Here is a 12,805-nt window from a genome sequence, read left to right as displayed (position 1 = left end):
ACAGTCAGGAAATGGTGCTTGCTGGGACTTCAATAAGGGGTTGTGCACCAGAGAGTATTGCAAATATAGGCATGAGTGCTCAGGCTGTGGAAGGCGACACCCTTTGTTTAAATGTTGGGGGCCCAAGCCGGGAGGTGGCCATCAAGGGAATCAGACAAGTTCAGGTGCGGCAGGATCATCACAGCAGTTTAAAGGGGGACGGGGAGGTAGAGGCGCGCAGGGCTCTGGGCCAAAGGGCTCATACACCAGTTAAGCTGCCGCAATTACAACGGGCCCTTCAGGATTATGAGAACCCAGATGTTAAGCAGAAGCTATTGGAGGGTTTTCAATTTGGTTTTCGTTTGGGCTATCTGGGACCAAGGCAGAGGCGTTGGGCAGACAACTTAAAGTCAGCTTTCGAGCATAAGGCAGTGGTGCGAGAGAAATTGAGTAAAGAAGTGCGTGAAGGACGGATGGCAGGCCCTTTTCATGACTGGCCGATCCAGGATTTGATAATTTCACCAATTGGTGTGGTCCCTAAAAAGGAGCAGGGGCAGTTCAGACTTATTCAGCATTTATCATGGCCGGAGGGGTCTTCTGTGAATGATTTCATTGATGAGGAGGCTGCTTCGGTTTCATATTCCTCAGTTGACGTGGCCATGTCACTTGTGACCGCGGGCGCAGCAGCTGAGATGGCTAAATGTGACATTAAGTCTGCATTCCGGCTGCTTCCAGTCCATCCAGATGACTGGTGTCTTCTGGGTATCCATTTTGAAGGGAAATGGTACGTGGACAAAGCATTGCCGATGGGTTGTTCCATGTCATGTGCTCTTTTTGAATGTTTCAGCACTTTTTTGCAGTGGCATTTTACACACCATTCTGGTCATTCCCTGGCAACGCACTATTTAGATGATTTATTTTTTGTGGGTTCCCCGGGCTCCGCGGAGTGCCAGACAGCTCTGGACACTTTTTATGGGCTCATGAAGGAACTAGGCGTGCTTTTGGCTCCTGAGAAGACTATGGGTCCTGCCACAGTATTATCATTCTTAGGCATTGAAATTGATTCTGTGGCGATACAGGATCGCTTGCCGGAGGATAAGAAAACAAAAATGCTGGAACTATTGTGTGGTATGTTGTTGAAACAGAAGGTGCAGGTGAAAGAGATTCAGGTGTTGCTGGGGCACCTTAATTTTGCGTGCAGGGTGGTGAGAGCGGGGAGGACTTTTTGTCGGCGGTTGGGCAGGGCTCTGGCTGGACAACATTTGCCGCACCATCGTGTGCGTCTGTCAGCGGGAGTCAAAGAAGATTTGCGGATGTGGAAAGTTTTCCTTACTTCCTTTCATGGTGTGCCTTTGGTCAGAGATGTGGACTTTCAGTGGGATGTGCAGATGTTTTCTGATGCTGCGGGCAGTGAGGGTTTTGGCCTGTACTGGAATGGGAGATGGTGTGTGGCGCGATGGCCGGAAGATTGGTTGAATGGGGGAAGGAGTATAACATTTCTTGAGCATTTTCCTTTGCTGGTGGCTTTGACTCTGTGGGGAGAGGACTCGGCACACAAAAAAGTACTTTTTCGTGTGGATAACATGGCGGTGGTTGAGATTGTGAATCGGCAGTCGGCCAGAGATGAGCAGGTTCTGAAGCTAATGAGAGTCTTTGTGTTGGGTTGTTTGAAGCATGACATTGCATTTCGAGCCTTACACATTCCTGGTGTGGACAATGACATAGCGGGTGCTTTGTCTCGTTCGCAGTGGGGGGATATTCCGTGGACTGGCCAGGGAGGCGGACAGATCACCGACCCCAATGCCGATTCATCTGTGGCACGTAGGCAACGTCGGGTATTACAACTGGTGGTAGGTTCTTTGTCTATGTCCACACGTTCAGCTTATTCTTTGGCATGGAAGAAGTTCCTGGAATCGGGGGAGTGCAGGCGTGAGGAAGTTTGGCGCCGACCAGAGGATGTGATCCAGTTTATTTTGGACCTTATGGATAAAGGTTTGTGTAGAGTTACCATTGCAGGAAAGTTGGCAGGGATATCCTTCATGGGTAAACTTTTTTGGGGATATTCTCCTTCAGCTGGTGAGATTGGCAAGAGGATGCTTGAGGGTTGGGCCAGGGAGCGGGGAGGTTCCAGAATGTCTAGGGCTCCTTTATCTTGGCAGACACTGGCTCTGGTATTAGCGGTTCTGCCTTTAGTTTTTAGTGATGATTTCGAAGCTTGTTTGTTTGCCATGTTGATGGCCTTTATGTTCTTTGGGGCTTTTCGTGTTTCAGAATTGTTGGGTTCTAAAGCCAAGGTTGGGATCTGCTGGAGAGATGTTTTTTGCTCCGAAGAAGGTGTTCATGTGTGGCTCTCCTGTTCCAAGACTGACCAAAGGAAATCGGGTAAAGGGGTGTGGTTAGAAGCGCGTTCCCCTAAGATTACATGTCCATTGCTGTTGGCTCGCCGTTGGCGCAACTTATCAGGGGGCTCCGATTGTGATCTTGTTTTTCAGCACGTTAACAAAGCTCCGGTTACAGCATATCAATTGCACATGGTTTTGCGTAAAGCGCTGCAGCAGATTGGTTTGGATGGGGACCAATTCGGGACACACTCGTTTCGTATTGGTGTGGCAACAGAAGCGCATAATAGGGGCTGGTCTGAAGGGGACATCATGAAGTTGGGTCGCTGGTCATCTAAGTGCTTTCAGCGTTATGTGCAGGGAGATGCGGGGGAGGCGCATAAGTCATCCTCTTTTCCTTGAGCATTCAGGGTTTTCTCTTTTACAGGTTCTGTGGCTGGGCCCCGATCCCAAGCTGTGACGGTTTGGATTGTGGGCCATTCGTTCATCAAGTGGGCCCGGGTTCAGGCGGCCCAAAGTTATTTTGGAGAATTGTTGGGCTTTAATGATAAAATGTTCAATATTGTTTGGAAGGGTAAAGGGGGGATGCTTTGGAATGAATTATTTCTGTGTCTTAAAGGGTTGGTTGGGAATGGTTGCCCAGATATTTTAGTAATCCACATAGGCGAGAATGATCTTTGTGCAACTAAAGGGGTTATTTTGTTGCGGGCAATGAAGAGGGATTTAAGTTTCATTAAGGAACGTTGGGCTGGTTTCCATGTTTTTTGGACCGAATTGATACCCCGTAGGATTTGGCGAGGAGCGGTGAATCCGAGAGCAGTTGACAGGGCCAGAAAGAAGGTTAATGCTGAGGTTTCTCGATTTTGCCGCCAGCTGGGTTTTGGGAGATTGTCCCATAGAGAGATTCGTTTTGAGTCGGTTGAGTTTTTTTTAGGGACGATGGAGTCCATTTGTCCAGAATAGGCATGTATTTGTTGGAGTTAAGAGAGGTTTTGGCGAGGTCTTTGACCATGCAGCGGTGAGTGTTTTGTGTTCACACCTTTTTTCCTATTGGGGGGCAGAAAAGGGGGGTGGGTAGTGTTGCTCCCCCCCCCTCCTTCCTGGGTGGTGGGGTCTAGTTGTTTCTGGCCAGTTTGTGTCAAATTTTGGTTGATTATTGTTCAGGTTAGTGTTAGCGACAGGGAAAGGATAAGTTGGTCATTGGTTGGATGGTCATATGTTTTGGGGGTTTTACAGAGGTGAAGGGGCAGGCAGGTGATTGGTTAATGGTGGGCCTGGTATGTGTAAGTTATTGGGATTTATATGATGACGTTATGTTTATTAATGATGATGTAATGTTTTATAATGTTGTTATAATCTTTTAAATGTTGTATTGTATGGGTGGGGGAGGGGCCATAAAAATTTTAGGGGAGGGTGTGGCGGGGTCAGGTTTATTTATTTGTTTAGTGAGGTCTAGTTTTGGAAGGCGTTGCCGAGGTTATTTATTTTGTAATGTGCACCTGTTCCTAATAAAGCGGCCTTTTCCACATTCAAGTTTTCTGGTCTGCTTTAACCCCTCCCCCCCCCCCTCGCCCTCCCTCCCAACGTTCCGCATTTGCGCGGAAAGTTCAAAGCAGCAAACGGGTTAAGAAAAACACTCAGCATTCCAAATGACCTCACCACTGGCTGAGTAGCAAGGCAGAGAACAATGGGGAGGATGTATTAACCCAACAAATAGATTACAACAGGACACCACTAAATGAGCAAGAGAGCATGGCCACGACTTGAGGAGGCTGCACACTACGGTAAGATAACATCCTTGTAGTCCCTGATGTAAAAGAAATGTGGCAGGCGGGTGACCAATGAGGGCCAATAGACACTCCTGATTTGCTGGCAGCTTGCCAGTAGCGTGCGCTAACTCGTAGAGCACTTAAGCCAGCGCTCCATGAGTGTCCTCAGTATATTTGTGCATGAGCACCAGCCAGCGCCGTGTGGAGCGCTCACTTACAAAGAAATGCTCTGAGGCCCGCCCGGTAGGCCGTACTTTTAAAAAACACCATTAGTCTGAAAAACAAATCGCCCTCAGTGACAATGGCTCACGGTCACTAGAGAACAGCCAAGAATGCACAACGAAATCTGAAGGGGCCAAGCACACTGGTGGGGGCCCACAACACAGGATTCCTCTGCCAAATCAGGACACTGGTGTTTGTTGCCAAAATGTTGTACTCCACTCTCATGAATCACTGGAGACTTCAGTGAAGATTCAGCTTCATGTTTATTGGCAATAAGGAAACCTGTGTCTGTTAAAACTAACACCGACAACTCATACCAACCTACCAACTGCCAAGGAACATCCCCATGTCAAAAAGCCCTTCCTGTACATTCTCCATTCTAAACCCTCTTGGACACATCACGAGCATGACTTACACTGTATAACAGGCAGGTCACCACAAATGTCCTATGTGCACAAACACCCATACTAATGCTTTTGTACTTCATCATAACTAAACATATCTCTTATTGCAAGTATTTCTAATGCCCCACTTGCCTCCAAACCCACCCCACTAAACAATGTTCCCAAATTCCACCCACAATAAAGCCCATCCATTATAGTCCCCCTACTGATACTCCATGCTCACCACCGAAACCCACCAATGTTTCACAGTCGCTACTGGGGCCACCTCTGGCCCAGCATCCTAGGCTGCATCGTGTGCCAGGGCCACCTACTACTATTTGACTGCAGTGCCTCCCTTCAAGGCGCTGTTCTAGCGGGGTGGGGCTAGTCCTTCCAAGGTTGCCCAGTGTCCCATCCAAAGCAAATTCACAAGCATTTGATTCCTCTCAATGATTCACATGAGCCTTGCTTTCTTAACCTAATTGTTTAACTTTAATGGTCAACATCAATGCCTTGGGCTCCTTATCTGGGGACATGTGTGAAGTCAGCACGGATGGTGGCTGTAATCGTGCAAGATCTCTTTTCTTCCTTCTTTGGCTCTATTCCTAACGTGTTGCGCTGTATGAAAAAAAATGCCAAACGTTTTGACCTTTCTAAAGTTAAATCCTTTAGTCAAGTTTCACTAACAAAATTAAAATACATCATGGACCAGAGAAGAGAAAGTTTGAGTCGCCCTAAGAAAGTAGGTACAAGGCAACGTGAGTGTAAGGTCTGACTGCCCTCACACAAGTGCATTTATTTGACTTGTTTAGTGATAGTTCAAGTTCCCTTTACACACACATACACACACACACACACACACACACACACACAAACGTTACTACATAAGCAGCAGCAGTAAAGAGGAGGGTGACAGAAGAGGATGAGAAGCCACGAGTTGAGGAGGAGGTGGAAAGAGTGAAAATCAAAGCAGACAGGGTGGAAGGCAGGAGGCAAATGGAGAAAAGAGAAGCGGAGAAAAGAGAAGCAGAGAGAGAGACAGGGGTTGGATAGGGATTAACAGAGAGAGCCACAATGGGGCGGAGAGAATGAGAACATTGAACTGAAAAGACAAATGGGTATGGAAGAATATGATAGGAGGGCAAGGCACAGAGTGGGGGATGCTGCACATTGAGACGATGGCAACGTGGAGAAAGAAAATAGGGAGGGAGGAGGTAGCGAGAGATTATGTTGAGGTGAGAGGAAGATTCATCTAGAGCAGTGTTTCCCAAACTGGGGTCCGCGGACCCCCAGGGGTCCGTGACACATTCCCAGGGGGTCCTTAGGCAGCAGTTTCAAAAGCACTGCAAAGTTTCTTGTATATTCAGCAGCTTTAGAGCAACAATAAAAGTGTCAAGATAATGCCAGTGATTAATGTACCTGCTGGAGAGAGATGAAAGTTTTGTTCAGTGGCAGCTTAGACTTAACTAATGTAGCACAGAGGGTTAATGTGCCTACTGCAAAGAACGTGTAACATGCATTTTAAAAAGCAGTATTTCATGTGCATAGGTCCCTGGTTATTGCATTTGTCACAGAGATTCTTTTGTTTTGTTAAGTGACAATCATATTCTAGCAGAGGGACCTATAAACTGTCATCAAAGAGCTGCTTGCAAACTGCATGGTACCAGTTAGTAACTTATGTTTTTTCCCAGTCATTCATTATCCTGATGCTGCTAAAAAGATTTATTTGCTTGGAAATACATTTTTAATGTTAAAGTCAGTGCTATACACTGTGTTACGTTCTGAATCCTGAGTTTGTGCTTTTCCAGACCAACACTCTTTAAAAATGCCTACCAGTAGGAATGTCATGTGAATGCTACACCTTGAAGTCCCCTTTACCTTATGTAACATTTTCTAAACACTGATTTACATGTATGATTCCTTGTTTCTATATGTGTGTGATGTAAAGTGCTCTGACATACTACAATGGTATGAGAGATGCTATAAAACAAATGAAATACATGCGACAGAGGGGCTATTCCTTCAATATAAAATACTAAGGGTCAGATGTACGACCCGTTTTTATATGCGCAGACAGGTTCGCGAACCCATTTGCGCATGCAAAAAACCTATTGGGCCACGTACATAGCCTATTTTGTGAGTCGCAATCGTTTTGCGACTCGCTAAATTGGTTTTGCAACTTGCTATTTGGAAGGGGCAGTCCCTTCCAAATAGAAAGTCTCAAAACCATGTACAAATGATTTGTGATTGACATTGCGGTCGCAAAACACTCGCAATTACCACCTACTTCAAGTAGATGGTAATGCATTTGCAAATGCATGCAAAATTATTTTTTAAGGGCAGGCAGTGGTCCCTGGGACCACTACCTGCCCTTTAAAAAATAGAATGAAAAAGTTTTTTTTTTTTTTTTTTTTTTACATGCATGGAAAAAAAGGCTTCATTAAAAAAAAAAAAGCAGTCCCAGACATGGTGTCCTGCAGAGCCCAGCCGGCCACCATCCCTGGGAGGGCTGGCATTCAAAATGGGCTCGCAAATTGCGAGAGGCTCATTAATATTAATGAGCCTTGCAATTTGCGACCCCATTGGGAATTCCAAACAATATTAAGCATACTGTTGTACATTTCATTAGCGACTCGCAATTTGCCACTAGCAATGTGTCGCCCATTGCGAAGCGCTAAATGAAATGGTCGTACATCGGGCCCCAAAATCCTTAGTACTTTGAGTATTTGTTTTGTGTGCCCATTTGTTTTTTTCGAATTACTGTTTTAATATTTTAAATTTAACACATACAAATAGCTTGGGGGTCCCCGCTTCCAGTGGTGACTCAATGGGGGTCCTCAGGAGTCAAAAGTTTGGGAACCACTGATCTAGAGCAATATTAAGGCAATGGCAAAGTGGGCACCTGCCCAGAGCTCCACCTTCCCAGGGGCCCCTTGGTAAAGTGATGGAGATAGTCAAAAGTCCCCTAATAGTGTAGATAAAAAAACAGATTTATTTTGGATTTGACAGCTGGGCATGGCTGCTTCTTGGAAGCTTAGCGCACATGGTTGGCCAGTCCAATCGTACACCTTACTCTTAGACACTTTCTGTCAGTCTTCTTATTTAACCTCACCTTCTCTACCTGAATATTAGTCTATACCTCTCTCCTTACAAATTGCTACATCTCTATGTGCCTTCCTCGTATCTCTCCGAGTCTCCGTCCCTCACCTATTTCTACCCCTTTCAGACCTATCAAAGCCTTACCACTATTTACTCCACCCGTCTCTACCGCGCTTCTCTTCTCTCTCACTGCCTAACCTCGTTCTGGCTAACTTCCCAATTGACCTCACCATGCATTCGCTACCTCACCAACTGCATTCATCGTCATGGCCCACCCACTCCTAATTTCGGAATAATGCTTGGGGGCGGGGCTGTGTGAAGTCAAACAAAATCACATCTTTTGCAGGGCTTCCAAAGTTAAGCATCCCTCCGGCTTCCCAGATCCAAGCACCCCGTAGGCGAATCTCATATTATAAAATCTTATTCTATGGGGTAGGTTCTGAGCACATCCTGAAAACAGAAGCTGTTCCTGGCAGGTCGTGACAGGCAGCGCGCAGCTCAAATATGGAAACGACCGAACTGCGAATACAACAACACCACACCGGCAGACCCAGCCCCTGGACTGAGAAAAGAGCTGCGACTGTCTGGAAGAGATAACCGGTGCCACCTACCAGTCCCGAGGGTCTGATCTCGCACGGAGCCCCTTCCGCTTTTTTCGCACCTGCCGCTCTTCGTCCAGCCTCCGCCTCACAACAGCTGGGCCGCCCTCGGTGATGGTCCCATGGGTAAGGGGCGCAGGTAGCTGAGAATCAGCACCGCCTCAACCCAGCCCGGCCCTCTGGAACACTTTCTTCTAGACTGTAGGCCGCTTCCTCCTTCTGTCACACAACAAACCGGCCGGGTGGCGTCACGCCCAGCATCGTATCTCTATTAGCTAATGAAAACGCCGGTCTAAATCTGGGAGCAACGATTGGCCAGTAGTCACATATTCCGCTTTCCGGTAATCATTCGTTCATTGGTCGGGCATCAAAACACTTAACGGATTTTTTTCTCTCTAAAGATACTGATCATATCCCCGCCCCCTTTAGAATGTTCCCGGAAAAGCTTTACAATTGGGCAGCCTTTCCGCCGCTCATTTAAAGCCCGCCTCTAAGAAAGTAAGCTTTACTGCTATTGACGCGAGAGTGCTGAATCTATGTCCGTGTCCTTGTGTCAGGGCATATGTTACATGTATACTGTGCTGTTTTTTCATTTTTATTTATTTTACGTATTTATATCGCGCCGTCTTTACCCGAAGGTGTCAGAGCGCTGCACAATAGGAACAGAACTGATACATGATGTTGCATTTATGGAGAAAATTACAAGTGAACAAATTACAAAACCCAATTCTATCTAATCTAGTCTCGCCAAGTTTAGCGCGAATGGTTTCCGTTTGAAGTAGAAGAGCATGACTCACGGACATGCCTTATGGAGCCCACAATATATTAGTGACAAGGTGTAAAATAAAGTTTATACGTCATATCCATGGCAGGTTGTACATATACTGCATCACTCAACCGCGTTTAGTGACCACTCAACTCCCGCGTCAGAACGACCTCCCAAACGGGACCAGGTGAACTAGCCTCGTCTGTCGTCTGCTTCGGCCAGATCAGCGTTTTTCACTGCTGTCAGATGTTCCGATTGTCTAGTGTGGCAGTTCCATGCGTTCAGTGCAGTTTATAAAGTTTAAACAAAAATAGTATTATGTAGTGCAAACTTGGCCCAACGTTACTAGAGCGTTTTTGCATGCGCACCCGAGTACATTCTACAGCCAAGTGTGAAATGTGACACATCTTAGACTTTCTTACGTATTCACAGTGCTTTCCAAGTCGCATGCTGGGACCTTGTAACACCATCAATACATTATGCCCCAATACTCAACACTTACTCAATTATATATATAAAATTCTTTATTCGGCTTGTTCACAATGGAAAAACCATACAAGAGCAGAAAATATCATACAAATGCAAAAATACATATGTTACATAAAATTTCATATAAAATTCATTTCACAGTAAAAAAGTTAATCAAGATGTGCAAAGAGCCGCTCAAATTAATACTGACGAGGGTTTTAAAGATTCTTTCTATGTTTCATAATACATTTTAGAAAACTACTAACAAAATAACAGACATTTTCCGTTTCCAGCATTTGCAATCTTAAGAGAGCGGGTCTGCATTGTCTCAGCCCCCACGTTCTTAATATCGGTAAAAGCCAGATCTTTCTGTGGGCTTGATGGTATTTGCAAAGCAGGATCACATGCAAATTAGACTGCGTTGAGAGACCATCACATGGGCAGGGGGGGAGCATGGCACTCCAACAATTTTGTGACGGAAAGGTGACCATTCTAAAGAAGGTATTTAGCCTGAATCTTGTGATTAGCATTCTCTCGTAGGTTGATATTTGAAGTGCCAAATACGGGTGAATGTCAAAGGCTACTTGAATCATATTTGCATGGATAACTGCCGTTTTTGAGGAAATGGATGCAAGTCTTAGAGTTTCCAGGTGTCTTAATGCTTTCTTTTTAAGATCTTTTTTGAGATGTCTGTTATTGACACCGGGTCCAAATAGTAGTTCTCAACGCCTAGATCGTTAAAAAAGTTTCTAACATAAAGAAGCCATTTTATTTTCGTGGAATTGTCCAAGTTCATTGAATCTAAAATAATGGCTTGTGTCAGGGCATTTTTGTCTGACTTCCAAATACGGCGCCACAGCATCAGCGGTTCTATTTTAATTAGGTCCTCTATGTAAGGTATTGCTAATTCTAGATGCATTGCATAGGTGCCTTTGGGGGTGGCTAGCAAAAATCTTAAAAAGGCGTTTTCAGCTTTCTGGATGGGACTGATATCAGTGTAACCCCAGACTCCCGCGCCATATGTTGCGATTGCCTGGCATTTGGCGTTGTAAATCTTGAGGAGCTCTACTGGTGGTCTTTTGCCTAGTCTCTGAGAGAAAGTTGTTAAGGCGGCAATTGCCCTCCTGAATAAATGTGCCCTTGTATTCACTGCTGGCTTCCAGCTAAGTTGGTCATCTATCATGACCCCCAAATAAGGGTACTGGGGGGTAGCTTCAAGCTTTTGATTGTTGAGCAGTATGGGATTTATTCTTTTTTGGCCTCTGCCAACTGTCATTACGAACGTTTTTTTCACGTTCACCTTTAGGTCGTGTTTGCCCATAAATGAAGTGTACCTGGTTAGTGCTTTCTGAAGTTCTCGGGGGGTTCGTGCGAGGATAACGGCGTCGTCCGCGTAGAGCAGGGCTGGGATCAGGCGGCGGTTTATGCGTGGGAGGTCCTGGGCCCCCCTCAACATCTCCTCCTCCAAGCCGTTGGTGTAGAGTGAGAAGAGGGAGGGGGCCAGGACGCATCCCTGCCTGACCCCACGCCCTACGTTAAACGGCAACGTCAGCTCTCCGTTTACACCAAAACGCACTCTAGCTGTTGCCCCGGTATAGAGTTCTCTTAAAAGGTCTAAAAGGGGTAGATCTATTCCCAGTTGAGCTAGGACCTTCCACAGCTTTGCGTGCGAAACGCAGTCAAAAGCTGCGGATAGGTCGACAAAGACCATATATATCTTAGTGGGGGTAGCCTGGGTGTATTTGCCCATTATTAAGGTGAGATTAAGGGCCTGCTCTAGTGTGCCAAAGCCCTAGCGGAAGCCGAATTGAATATCGGAGATTATGCCCCGGTCCTCACTCCACTGCTGGAGACGCTCTAGAATCACTCTCCCCACTACTTTCCCGAGCGAATCCAGCAGTGATATGGGGCGGTAGCATTTTGCGTCTTGACGGTCCCCCTTTTTATAGATGGGGACCATTATTGATTTAGTCCAGGAGGTTAGAATTCCCTCATTCGCTGCCGCTGTGCAGACTCTAGTTAGGATGGGGGCCCAGAGGTCTAGCTTGTTTTTAAAGAAGTCCACTGGGACCCCATCCGGTCCTGGTGCCTTGCCTGATTTACTACTCTGGAGTGCGTCCATGAGGTCTGGAATATCAAAAGGAACCAAAATGGGATAATGGGGCTTTGGAGGCAGAGGTTCTGTTGGTGAGGTGTTTTTAGAAATCTCTTCGAAGTGGGAGACCCATGTATTTTCGTCAATGGCGACTTCTATTTTTGGGGTGCCCTTATCAGTGAGATAAGGGGTTCTGACTGTACGCCAGAAAAGCTCGCTGTTTTTTGAGACTGCACCTTTATGAAGATCATCCCATAGTTTTTGCTTGAGTTGGGCAGTTCTCAGCTTTCTTTCCCCTGTGTATTGGCGCCTTAAAAGTTGGATCTGGGCTGCATCTCGCGGTTTGTTTTGAAGTGCAGATTTTAGTTTTGTTAGAGCAGCAGTGCAATTATGGTTAAACCATTTTGGTTTTGTGGAGCGGTTTGGGTTAGGTTTTGAGGTAAGTAGGTCCTTTATAGAATCTAAAATTAAATTAAAGTTTATCAGGACTTCCTTGTGACTTGATGCAAGGTCCAGGCATTTCACAATATTTGGGTAGGTCCGAGTTATTAGTTTTTTCAGTATGTCAGGAGGATTAATTTTTGCCCACTTGATTGTGAAGTCATTGTGTTTACCAACCTGGATCTTGTTCTGTGTGAGGGTGGTCGCCATCTCCAATTTATGAGAGGAGTTGGATGGCAAAGATATCTTTATTGTTAAAGCGGAGTGATCACTGAGAGGAGTGACAATGACCCTAAAATCTTTAACTTTATTCATGAGACTTGGTGAGAGGAGTATGAAGTCTACTGTGGTTTGATGACCTCTGCCCACGTAGGTCGGAGTAAATTTGTTTGGGTCTGCATCCAGATGATTTATGATGTGGAGGTCCAGGTCCGATAGGATGGTGTTAATGAAATTTCCTAGTTTATTGTGGGCAAAATGCGCTATTGGGACGTTAAATTCGTCCACTATCCCGCAGCACAATGGGTTGGAGGCTGTGCAGGGGTGGAGATTAAAGTCTCCCCCCCAGATTAGGCGGGTTGCCTTATTTGCGGATCTCCGGTGGTTAATCTGTTTTAGTTTATCACATATGGTGGTAAGAAGAAT

At 45.9% G+C, this 12,805-nt stretch overlaps 1 protein-coding gene across 1 annotated transcript in view; it reads right to left on the bottom strand.

Annotated features, from left to right (window-relative positions):
* ABHD2 (abhydrolase domain containing 2, acylglycerol lipase) overlaps nucleotides 1-8,667 on the bottom strand; it is a 331,643-nt gene extending 322,976 nt beyond the window's left edge. The window contains exon 1 of the mRNA XM_086958131.1: nucleotides 8,403-8,667. The gene's annotated coding sequence lies outside the window, so the exon portion shown is untranslated. The remainder of the gene's footprint in view (nucleotides 1-8,402) is intronic.
* Nucleotides 8,668-12,805: the final 4,138 nt, after the last annotated feature.

The sequence above is a fragment of the Lissotriton vulgaris genome, chromosome 2_1 (assembly GCF_964263255.1).
Source record: "Lissotriton vulgaris chromosome 2_1, aLisVul1.2, whole genome shotgun sequence".
NCBI classification, from domain to species: Eukaryota; Metazoa; Chordata; class Amphibia; order Caudata; family Salamandridae; genus Lissotriton; species Lissotriton vulgaris.
Note: the sequence above shows the minus strand (reverse complement) of the source record. Positions and strands in the feature narration are given on the sequence as shown.